At 46.6% G+C, this 12,762-nt stretch overlaps 1 long non-coding RNA gene across 6 annotated transcripts in view; it reads left to right on the forward strand.

The window, feature by feature from the left end:
• LOC133073622 (uncharacterized) overlaps positions 1-12,762 on the forward strand; it is a 203,495-nt gene that overhangs the window by 47,274 nt on the left and 143,459 nt on the right. The window lies entirely within an intron of this gene.

Genomic DNA, 12,762 nt, shown 5'->3' on the forward strand with positions numbered 1-12,762 from the left:
GGGAATTAGGAAACACGTACCTGATCGATTTCCTTGTTAAGATTCAGGAGCGATGGCAGTGAGCTTGCCTGAACTAAGTGGGAAGGGCTGCCCTTTGAAATTCCTCTGTCCTCCTGTCTCCCAATAGAATGTCCCTCGATTCCCTCAGGACTCATGTCTATCTCTTGGGTTCCTCCTCCTGCACAGATGGGACAGGTATTGGCCTGCAGAGCTTCCCAGGGACACTTTCTTTGCAGAAAGGCTTGTCATGCGCAAACCTCTCTTTCAAGTTCATGGCAGGAGAATTGCGTGTAGCGCTTGACCTTAAAATGCCCCCTTCCCTCTGACGCTGCTGGCTCTGGACAGGTGTGACTTTCATGACATTAGAGGTTAGAGTTAGAGTGATGAGGGTGTTAGAATAGTAGGGGACCAGAGGGTCAGTTCCTCTTATTGCCCAGATGAGGACAGCGGGTCCCTGGGAGGTGAACTTGCTTGTCCGAAGTCATGACAGCGTGGGTGTGGCAGGTGAGTTCCAGAACACACCGGGGCACTCTCCTTGCCCCCGTCCAGCAGACAGGAAGTGTCATTTCTATCAATGGTGCCTAATTCAGTGATGCTCTTGCTGTGGCCCTGGTCTGCACTTTTGCTTTGAAGTTGAGTTGTTTTCTACGCTCTCAGGATGGTGTTCTCACAGACAGGTTCTGAGCCTCTCTCCCATTCATTCCTCCCTCCTCCCAGGTCTTTTTGCCTTTTCCACAGCATATCTTCCACGCCTGTCCTCTTCAAACACAGCTCATAATTTTTCTCCTTTGCTGAAGCTATTTTCCTCACCCAAACACCCTCCTCTCCTCTCCTCTCTCTGTGTTTTGATCATTAATAAGACTCGGACTACTTAATTTTTTTATTTGGCTCCACAGCTCAGTTTGTGGAATCTTAGTTCCCTGACCAGGGGTCGAACCCAGGCCCTGGCAGTCCTAACCATTGGACCACCAGGGGATTCCGAAGAATGATACCACTTTTTGTATTTAATTGAGACTCTGTTCTTTGTTTATTTATTTACTGGCTATGCTGGGTGTTCATTGCTCCTCCGGCTTTTCTCTAGTTGCGGCAAGCGGGGGCCAGTCTCTGGTCGTGGTGCATGGGCTTCTTACTGCAGTCAGAGGGCTTAGTAGCTGCAATGCCCAGGCTCTAGAGCACAGGTTCAGGAGTTGTGGTGTATGTGCTTAGTTGCTCTGAGGCATGTGGGATCTTCCTGGACCAGGGATCGATCCCATATCTCCTGCATTGGCAGGCAGATTCTTTACCACTGGGCCACCAGGGAAGCCCCATACTACTTTTAAGATACAGTCTCCAACCACTTCAGCCTATAGGGAATCCTTATGCCAATAGTCATGAAAACTCCATTCTCTGAAACTCAATATACTGTGGCTAGGCCAGTGTTTTCCAAAGTAGGTCCTGGAAGGTATGTCTCTTGAACTACATCTTTCTCCCTGTTTTCCTGTGCTCCCCTTGAAGGATGGGTCCACGGCTAAGTCAATCTGTGAAACATCAAATGTTTTGTCTGCCTCATGGAGACTCACATTACATGTCAGCACACCAAATGCTTTTAGAATTTCTGCATTGGGAAACGGGCTTAACTTTTTCAACACTGTACTTCTCAAATTTATGTCCTTGGAAACGTTCATTTATGTGACTCTATTAGCATCCTATTGAAGGCTTTTTGGGGGATGCTCTTCTAGAAAGTTTATGACACACAATTAGAAATTTACAAGGCTTCCCAGTTACACTGTACATTTCTGTGTGCTTTATCTCTCCCAAATGGCCAATGAAATGTGAATTTCTCTCTTTGAAAAAAATTTTATGTTGTGGAAAGAGATAAGAAAGTTTTGCTTATTTGCCAATATGGGATCCTGGCATGAAAAGAAATTTTTTCATGCTGGGATATGGCAAGGATAAGGAGTGGTCAGTAGGAAAGGCAGACATTGACCAGTGATAGACTATTAAGCTGCCATGAACCATAAGTGAGGTTGGGTTTAGGAAGACCAAATATACTGTCAAAATCTCAGTGGAAAAGTTGGAATTTGAGAAACCCTCATCCGAAGAAAGGCAAATAGCTCTAATGTAAGAAAAACCTCTCCAAGTCCAAGAGAGTGAAAAACAAAAATTAAAGAAGAAGAAGAGAGAGAGAGAAATGGAACAGAATGGGTGGTTATAAAACACTCATTTTACTTCAGTTTCAAAACTTTCCTGGGATGTGCTCCCAGATTGTCGCTCTTCTACCAGGAGCTCAGGCTCCAGTTATTAAGGCTCTGTTGTTGCCAAAACTTCCTTTTTCTTTTTTTTTTAATCCACTTTTTTATTTGCTTCATGTTTCAGGAATGACCTTGAATAACCCTAGATCTTTATCTGTTCGGTTCAAATCGGTTCAACGGTTATTTACTGAACACCTTCTACGTGCCAGGCTGTTATTGGGCTACACAAATAGATAAGAGAGTCTTTTTGCTTGTGTATATTTAGCCAGGGTTAGGGAGAGGAAATATTAGAAAAAATAACAGGTAATTTTAGTATGATACCAAGAAAGGGTGAGCACAGAGGCCTGACTGAGCCTGGGGTCCCCAGTGACTGTCTCCACAGGGCCAACCAAGGGACTTTGACGTGTAGTGAGACTTTCAAGCTAAAAATGTTTTCCTTTTAAATGAGAGGAAAAAAATGAATATGCTCTTGCCTGGATTTTACTTGTCTTTATACCAACATAGTTGCAAAGTGCTTTTGAATATTTTCTTTTTTATAGAGGAGTGACCCACTCAGGCAGAAGTTCCTGGGATGCTGTCTTCATTCCCTAGGGCTTCTGAGGCAGAGAGCCATGACTGGGTGACTTAAACAGTGGAAATGATTGTCTCACAGTTCTGGAGGTCACAAGGTGGAGACCAAGGTGTTAGCAGGGTTGGTTCCTCCTGAGGGCTGTCCTGGGCCCCTCTCCCAGCTTCTGGTGGCCTCAGGTCTCTTCAGCTTGTAGACGGTCTTCTCCTTGTGTCTCCAACTCTTCTTCTCTCTTTATGTGTCTCTTTCTCTTCACATGACATTCTTTTTTATAAGGAGAGAAGTCAGATTAGATTAGGGATGCACCATAGGCCAGTATAACTTTATTTTAACAGAGCAAATTACATTTACAACAACCCAAGTGATGCTAGGGGTAAAGAACCTGCCTGCCAATGCAGGAGACAAAAGAGATTGAGGGTTCAATCCCTGGGTCAGGAAGATCCTGTGAAGAAGAGCATGCAACCCACTCAAGTATTCTTGCCTGGAGACTCCCCTCCAGGGCAGAGGAGCCTGGCAGGCTAGTCCATGAGGTCGCAAAGAGTCAAACACGACTGAAGCGACTTAATATGCCTGCGTTCATGTTTTCAAACAAAGTTACCTCCTGAGGTCCTGGGGAGTGGGGGGTTTCACTCTACAGATTTGGTGTGTCTGTGGTGGGGGAGGACATAGTATGACCCATAATATGTGCTCAAGGTGGGAAGGATGAGGGAGTCACTTGGCTTACCATGGTTACAGGTCACCTCACCTCACTCCTGAAGAAATAAAACAAATTCGTTCTTAGGTTCTTCCTGTGGGTCATGAGACCACTGTGGAAAATTACTTTGCAGACACGATCGGAACATTTTATTTATTGACCTAACCTCTAATTTAAGATGGCCAGATTTAACAGTCTACAAAACAAATCTGTACCCTCGAAAGTGCTGACTATGAAATCTTTCGAAAGTGAAGACTTCTGATTGAACCCAAGTTTTCTGTAGAAAACTTCCCTGCCGGCTTGGCCTTCATGTGTCCCAGGATGTCCAGGGCACAACTCCCCAGGTTTCACGGCCGGGAGCTGTTTCCCTCCCATTTCTCAGGGCCAGGCTCTGAGCCAGGGAACTGATGCCAGGAAGTGGTGATATGGATTTTGAGCAAAGGCCCCTCCTCTGCATCCCACCCTCATATCCTCAGGATTGGGGTCTAAAAGGGGCCAGAGCACATTTCTCACAGGTTCTGGTGCTCTTTGGGGAATGGGCCAGGCAGTCACCCAGGCACAAACCTGGCGCAAGCCTCTCAGAGCCTGTTTTGAATTTGCATCTCTAATTCTGCCTTTCGCTCAGAGAGTTCAGGGGATGCTGTCTCCCGCTGCCCACGCTGCGCAGGCCTCCTTAGCCAGTGGTGGTTTGAGACGAGCCAAACTTACTCCTCACTCCCGCCCCGCCAACTCTGCAAATACTTCTGGGTGTCTGGTCCTCATTAGTGCTGGCTGAGTCGACAGTTTACAGCTTTCCCCTGTAGTGCCACCTCACCTGTGGTTGACCAGATGCCCCCATGCTCACTTTTGAAGAAAAGGCCACGGCGCCCTGCTCAGGCCATTGCCAGAGAGTGTCCTCTGGGCTCGCAGGCCATGCAGCTCAGCTGCCGCTGTCACCACCTTCCCGTCGGGGAGCCCAGCTCCCTGCGGCCTCTCCTCTTGCCCCGGGCTTTTGCCAAACTCCCTGGATGGCGGCCATCTTGGGTTTTCTCCTGGAGCCCATGGGCTGTCTGGGTTCTCTCACAGGTTGTAAGAGAAACAAACTGAAAATGTGCTAAGTCCTTCATCACCTCCTTCTTTTTCCAGCCTCTCATTTGAAGTCCTATGTGTATTCCCAGCCTTGAACTTCTTAGTATTTTTCATAAAAATAACTTTGTGCGGCAGTTCCAGTAAACATCTTAGTTCTAAGGTCTTTACAATCAGACCTCTTATTGGAACCAGGATGGAGCAGCTATAATAAGAGAAGTAGATAGGGTAAAGGTTTGAAAGTGTGTCTTTTGTTCCTGGAGCATCTGAGCTGTTTTGCTGTTAACAGGAGGAAATATTTAGAAAAATCCAGGGCATTTCCAAACATCTGACTGCTCAGCTGGGTGAAAATACAATCTAAGTGTTTCCTTTCAGATTTGCATCACTTTATGATTAGTCAGGGCTTTGAAGTATGAATTTCCTTTTCCGAAATGTTTTCTGTTACAGCTGTGTCTTTTTTTATTTGATGACCCAATTATATGACTCTCCAGCATGGAAAAATTCACGTTATTAGTTTAAAAATATATTGTTGAGCCTCAATAACAGGTTTGTAAGACCGTGCCCATAAACTTTTATACTGTTTTAGAAACTTTCGTTGTTTTGTTCTAGGGTGTAGGAAAAGGAGGTTCTTGAGGAGGGGGGAAGTTGGGGTGTTCTTCAGGTAGCACAGAAACAGAAACCAGAGAGGTGGTGAAGATTCCTTTTGAATGTACTCTTTTTATCCATTCATTATTGTAAGGGAGAAAGCTGGCATTGGCTTGAAACATTCCTGATTATTTGCACCAGAGCTTGTCTGGCTGTGGGACTTCTTCATCTTGCATGATTTAGAGCTCTTCTCATTTTCCTTTACCCGAAGGTACAACCATGAGTCCACAATGATCTGTTTGCTCCTAGTATCTTTTAACAGTGAACTCTTTAAAAGATTGCTGAATTTATTTCATTACTTAGACACGTTCCAAGAGTTCTGGAAAAACATGGCCTCGGAGAGAATATAATCTGGAGATTAACATTCTTTAGAGTGAGCCTCTCAGGGGATACTGTAGCACACAGGTTCTTAAAAAATATGTTATTTATAGCTCCAATATTTTCTTTATAATTTGTTCCAACTAGTTCATCATCATTGAAGCAAGGATTATACTCCCCTTTTTAAAGCCAAGCTGTTTGCTTCCAAGTGAGAATTTAAAGAAAATTCAGTGTTTGATTTCCCCCCCTTATCTTTTCTGGGAGTAGATATATTGTGTGAGTGGTCCACATACCTGCCAAAATCAACTTTTAAAATAGACATAACGTAAGCCCAGCACACAAGCCGCCCTTGTTCCCTGGGTAGAGCTCTGTCTCTGAGGGTTCGGTTCTATAGGATTGGTGAGCCAGACATGAAGCCTGCAGAGAAAATGCAAGAAAGATGGTTGCCTTTTGTTTTTTGCCATCTCATTCATCAGTGGCATGATTCAGTGCAACTTGATATAGAAACATCAGGACCTCCCCCCACTGCAGATGCATTTCAAAAATGGGGCTTGCCTTGTATGTGGTGGGCACAGCGTAAGTGGCATCTGGGGCTATGGCAGTGATACTGGTCTCCATGGCCCCGTGAGACTGATCCGCATCTCTTGAAGCCAGCCAGGGGCTCAGTGAACACATAGTCCTCCTTGTGATTCTTCCCAGGGCCCTTGCCTTCATTGTCAGGTATTTTTAAGGCACTGGGAAGTGAAAAGGCAGTTGGCACCAATACATACCCTCTGAGACGGTGCTGTTGGGGATTTCTAGACTGCAGATTGATGCCGGAAGCCCAAACAAATGATCTATAGTACAGAGGTAGTGCTGAGTATCAGCATCTGAAATTTAGAGACTGCCTCACTGCCTGTACTTGAAGGAATGAAAAGAGGAAAAATTAAAAAAAAAATTCTCTGTCTTCAAATGAAGAGTGGTTGAATGATCCACAATGTGGATCTGCAGGCAACTTTTTAAAAAAGAAGGAAATATTTCAGCTTTCAGTGGTCTTTGAATAAACAGAACTCAGCAGTGTTAGGGTTTGAAATGGACAGAATTGTTGCCCTTCCAAAAGAGATGTTTAAGTCCTATCCTGTGAATGGGACCTTATCTGGAAATCGAGTCTTTGCACATGTCAAGTTAAGGATGATAGGATGAGGCCATCCTAAATTCAGTGAAGTGAAAATTGCTTAGTTGTGTCCGACTCCTTGCCATCCCATGGACTATACAGTCCATGGAATTCTCCAGGCCAGAATACTGGAGTGGGTAGCCTTTCCCTTCTCCAGGGGATCTTCCCGACCCAGGAATCGAACCACGGTCTCGTGCATTGCGGGTGGATTTTTTACCAGCTGAGCTACCAGAGGGAGCCCTAAATTCACTGGCTACTGTCCTTAGAAGAGAAAGGAGTAGGGGTTTGAGACACAGAGACATGCAGAAGAAAGAGGGCTGTGTGAAGATGGAGGCAGACATTGGAGTGATGCAACTACAAGCCAAGGAACACCAAGGGGGTGCTGGCAACCACCAGCATTAAGGAGACAGGATGGAAAAGATTCTCCCTCAGAGCCTCCAGGAACAGCCAAGTCTGCTGACATTTGGATTTTCAACTTCTGGCCTCTGGAATTTGGAGAGAATAGACTTCTGTTTAAATCATCAAGTTGGGGGTTAATTTGTGGTGGCAGCAGCTTTCAGAAAGAAATACAGAGCTATATGGGGTCTTGAGACTTTTGATTTGATGAGCTTCATTTTATTTTGGGGGGAGCTCAGAGACTTGCCCCATTTTACATGGTAGGTGAGTGGCTGAGCTTAGACTAGCAGGCTTGATTACAGACTTTGAGTTGATGGTCCTCCATTTCCACTCGTGACCTTTTATAGCACACCCAGAGTGTGCAGAGAATGGGGTCAGGTGCCAGATGGAGTAAGAGGTAAGTCACACCAGTCTGGTCATTCAAGAACCTCAAAGAAGTTGCGTATTCTAAAGATTATGATGTGGGATGCTCGGTGGTGTCCTTAGAGGTGGTAAATCCAAAAACACTGGAGAACTGTGTGTATGATTGGTCAGCAAAGGCTGGTTTTGGAATTTGGACATTGTGGTTTGTGCTTTAAGAGAGGGGATTTCAGCATGGAGAGGTGGAGGGGAGAAGGGGAGGGTGGCCAGGAAAAGAGGTGGGGGTAGGATGATGTATGCTCACTTTCAACTCTGTGAGTGCTCTTGAGATGGTGGAAGAGGAGCCAACGGCTGTAGAGCCCTGTGGACCAGGGGAGTGGGGCATGAGCTAAAGAGGATCATTCTGGAGCTTTAAGGTTTCATGCCTCTTCATTAAGTTCTGGACTTTCCTGAGACCTGATACCCCTTCCTTCTTGCCTATTTCTTCTTCTCTTGGAATGGGCATGTCTGTTGTTGTTCAGTCACTCGGTTGTGTCTGACTCTTTGTGACCCCATGGAGTGCAGCATGCCAGGCTTCCCTGTCCCGCACTATCTCTCGGAGTTTCCTCAAACTCATGATCACTGAGTTGATGATGCCATCCAACTGTCTCATATTCTGTCATCCCCTTCTCCTCCTACCCTCAATCTTTCCCAGCATTGGGTCTTTTCCAAAGGATCGGCTCTTCACATCAAGTGGCCAGAGTACTAGAGCTTCATCTTCAGCAATCGTCCTCCCTACTGTTGTGTTTTGGAAGCACACATCTTGCCTGGTTTCACGGCTTCACAGCTGAGGGAATTTGCCTCCGTGACTCCTACCTTGAGTCCCATCCATTTCTGATTTTGATGGTATTCGGTTGAGACTTTGGACTTTAGAGTTTTGATTTGATGCTGGAAGGAATTAAGACTTTGGGGACTGTTGGGATGGAATGAATGTATTCTACATGTGAGAAAAACATGAATGTGGGGGGACCATGGGCAAAATGCAATGCATTAAATGTTTTGTCAGCCCTTCCCCCAATTCATATGTCGAAATTCTAACTCCCAATACGATGGTATTAAGAGGTGGAGCCTTTGGGAGGTATTTAGAATTCGATGAGGTCAGGGAGGTGGAGTCCTCATGAATGAGGTTAGTGTCCTCACTGAAAGGACTCCAGAGAAACCCCTCGTCCTTCCCACCGTGTGAGGACACAGGTGTGAATCAGGAAGCGGGGCCTCTCCAGACACCAAATCTGCCAGCAACTTGCTCCTGGACTTCTCAGCGTCTAGCACTGGGAGAGACAAAATTTGGCATTTGTTTCCAAGCCACCTCATCTGTGGTGTTCTATTATAGCAGCCTGAGTCGACTAAGAGCTGTTAAAGGAACATAGAACCAAACGGGAAGGAGAGTGAACTCTGTGGATTGCCTTTGCTTCCTACTTCTTTCCGAGTGGAATCTGGGTTCTGATCAAGTGTCTGCTCTTCCGTACAGTCTTGGGCCTCCAGGAAAGCGGACAGGACATCCAAGCAGGAGGGGTGGTCCAACAGCAACACCAGCAGGGTCACTCCCTTCACCTGTGGTTGGCTGAGTGATGAACACATGACCTAATTCTGGCCAATGGAATGGAAGAGAAACTCTGGTGGGGACAGGGGAGGGAAGGACAAAATGCTTCTGCAAATGTACGCTTTCACCTGAGAGGAAGCACAGAAAGAAAAACATCCCTTCTCCTTTGGACATCGCAGTGTCTGGATGTGGCGTCTAGAACTGTGGCAAGCATCTTGCTACCGGCCTGAAGATGAAACCAGTGCTAAGGATGGCAAAGAACCAAAAAGGAAGAAACAGTGGTTGATGGCACATGGCACCAGTGAGCCCACATCCTGCCTCCTTGTTTCCTGTTAAATGCCATTAATACATTTCCTTCTTGTTTCTGCTGGCAGGAAGCAGTGTTCCTGCCGTGTGCTGCTGAAAGCATGGCAGCCCTTCCTGGAGGGAGTGACATCTGAAAGGTGATTAGGAGTTAGAAGAAAAAGGCAGAGAGATAGTGTTCATGTCGGATTTAAGGGGAAAGACTATCACCCCCGAATTTGAGACACTGAAAAATGTCATCTGTCTGGCACAGAGGATGGGAGCGGCGGTGCATGAGAAGCGATGAGAAGGGAGGAATAGAGAAACAGGAGCAGAGGAGAGCCATACAGAAGTTTATAAGCATTCACTCCAGGGAGACAGAAAGGAGGGGTATTATTTAGGAGAATACTAAATTGGTTCCGTTGAGAGAGGAGATTCCTGCATCAGGCAGTGGCAACGGTAATGAAAACCAGGGGCAGATGGAAAAGACACCAGGGCGGTAGAATCCATGGTATTTGGCAGGAGATGAGCTGGAGTCGGGGTGGTGATGGGGAGATGGAGACAGCAGAGGCCATGCCAAGAATCTCTGGTGAGTGACTCAGAAGATGCTCTTATCATGAAAGGCCAGTGGGAGGGAGACGGGGTTGGAAAGGACTGAGGTGGACGGGGGGACGATTGCAGCCTTCAGTTTGGGGTTTTCTGACTGCCAAGTGCTGAGACGCACTCCAGACACAGAAGAGGGAGGAGCGTCTTGGCGGACAGCAACCGGCAAAGCGCAGCGGCTGTCAGCGAAGATCCGAGCCTGGGCGAGGTTCAGGGAGGTGAGGGTGGCCCTTGAGCTCATAGCTCTCTGGAACATCCGCAGGACTGAGCGGGAACTCTGGCTCTGGTTCTTCTCAGCTCCCCGATGGGGCTCTGGCTCTGTCTCTCCACCTTGTTTGGTCCCCCTTGGCCCGTGTCTGGGAAGCACACTCGGGCCCTTTAGTTCTCACGCAGCAGTTTATACCAGGAACCAGGCTGCGATTGTGAATCCTGAAGTACCCACCTCTCGTGCATCAGAAGCCTTGGTTTTCAAAACTATAGTTCCTGCCTGGTTAAGATGTAGAGCTGTCTGCAGGTTGCATGCTTTTTGTCTCTGCATTCTGCGGGACTGATCTCCTCTGAATCCCGTTGTAATAGACAGAAAGCCAGAGTAAATTTATCATACTGTTACCTCAGCACTGGTAGTAGTCTCACAGAAAGATGGAAAGAGTAGGAATGTGTCCATCTAGGGTGAGATATGGGGCTTCCCTGGTAGCTCAGTTGGTGAAGAATCCGCCTGCAATGCAGGAGACCCCAGTTCGATTCCTGGGTCGGGAAGATCTGCTGGAGAAGGGATAGGCTACACAATCTACTATTTTTGGGCTTCTCTTGCAGCTCAGCTGGTAAAGAATCTGCCCACAATGCAGTAGACCTAGGTTTGATCCCTGGGTTGGGAAGATCCCTTGGAGAAGGGAAAGGCTACCCACTCCAGTATTCTGGCCTAGAGAATTCCATGGGCGGTATAGTCCATGCGGTCGCAAAGAGTCAGACCTGACTGAGCGACTTTCACTTTCACTTTCAGGGTGAGATATGGGCTTCCCCCCATGGCTCAGGTGTAATGAATCCACCTGCAATGCCGGAGTTGCAGGAGATGCAGGTTTGATCCCTGGGTCAAGAAGATCCCCTGGAGTAGGGTATGGAAACCCACTTGGATATTCTTGCCTAGAGACTCCCATGGGCAGAGGAGCCTGGCGTGCTACATTTCATAGGGTCGCAAAGAGTTGGACACGAGTGAAGCGACTTAGCACACACACACACGCAGGGAGAGATATAAGGAACAAACAAACAGTGTTAATCAGAGCCTGCTCCAATATTTGGCCACCTGATGTGAAGAGCTGACTCATTAGAAAAGACCCTGATGCTGGGAAAGATTGAAGGCAGGAGAAGAAGGGGATGACAGAGGATGAGATGGTTGGATGGCATCACCGACTCAATGGACATGAGTTTGAGCAAGCTCTGGGAGATAGTGAAGGACAGGGAAGCCTGGAGTGCTGCAGTCCATGGGGTTGCAAAGGGTCAGACACAACTGAGCCACTGAACAACAACAAAAATGCAGAAATCCACTCAGCCCACATGAAAACCACAGTGATGGAGATGGACCTCTTTGTGGTCCCCCATCTGACTATCCGAGGCTTCACGTTCAGTGTGAAGACAGGAACAGGGTGTTCTTTAAGCTTCCTGACTGCTTTTCTTGCCTCAAGGCGCTGGGGATATACAAACTGGGGGTTACAGGTGTTTTGGGGCCAACATCCCAAATGGAGTGCTGACTCCTGCTCCCTGGTTCTGGGAAGAGGTGGAGGAAATCCTTTGGCACCGAACAGGCAAACAAACATGCACCCAAACAAAACAACACGAAAAGCCCTGCTCCGAAAATTTTCCACTTGCAAACATGTTTTTGTCACTGCCAAAGGTTTAGGATTGCAACATGCGGGCGTCTTTGGCCCCCAAACCCGAGCACTCTGAAGTTTTCCCAAAGCACCTAAAAGAAAGAATTCATTTTGGCAAAAACAGTATGTTTGTAAACTGAAAGTCTTTATTTTTGAGAAACTCAATTCCCCCTTAGATGTAGAATATTCAGAGTAAAGTTGCTCCCCACCCCCCGGGCTATTTTCCATCCGCTTTTCCTGCTCCAGATTGTCACTGGCAGGTAGAATATATCTTTAGTTTGTGTGTGTGTGTGCGTGTGCGTGTGTGTGTGTGTGGTTTTCATTAACTGGGTGTGTGTCTGGAATTTGTGCTTGTCGGCCAATCGCTGATTGCCTCGATGCTTCTTGAGAGAAAGATTTGCTGATGAAGCGCTGGGTTCTTCCGGACTCTGGGTTTCTTGTGCCCTAGGAGCAGGAAGCTGGGAACTCCCCAGAGACAAGAACCTCCCCGATTCTTGTCAGGAATCCTACCCCACCCATGTAAACACAGACCCTGTTACAAAGCGCAGATCTGAAGTGGGAGTAGCTTGTTTTCTATCTTCTTTTAAGAACAATTTCACTGCTAAGAACGAGCTCTGTTTTCCCTCCCAGGAGCCGAGGTGATATCTTTTTTCTCTTTCTTCTCGCTATTAAGATCCTGTTCACATAGAGGCTCTGATAACCTTCTCACTTTAAAGGGGGGCCTGAGGTCTTCAACAAAATCTTATAAACAATTCTTACCAAATATTCAAAATTCAAAATATCCTGGCCTAAAATTCTAAGACAAAAGATCATTTAAAAAGAAAAAAAAACCTTCTTGGATTGGCCACAGAAGGCAGAATTCAAATAACATAAAATTAACCAAAGTGAAAAAAGTCAGTGGCCTTTAGTACAATATCAGTACTGCGTAACCAACACTTCTGTTCAGTTCCAGGGCAGTTTCATCGCTCCAAAGTAAAAACCCTTTAAGCAGTTTCTTCCTCTT

The sequence above is a fragment of the Dama dama genome, chromosome 19 (assembly GCF_033118175.1).
Source record: "Dama dama isolate Ldn47 chromosome 19, ASM3311817v1, whole genome shotgun sequence".
Taxonomy (NCBI): Eukaryota; Metazoa; Chordata; class Mammalia; order Artiodactyla; family Cervidae; genus Dama; species Dama dama.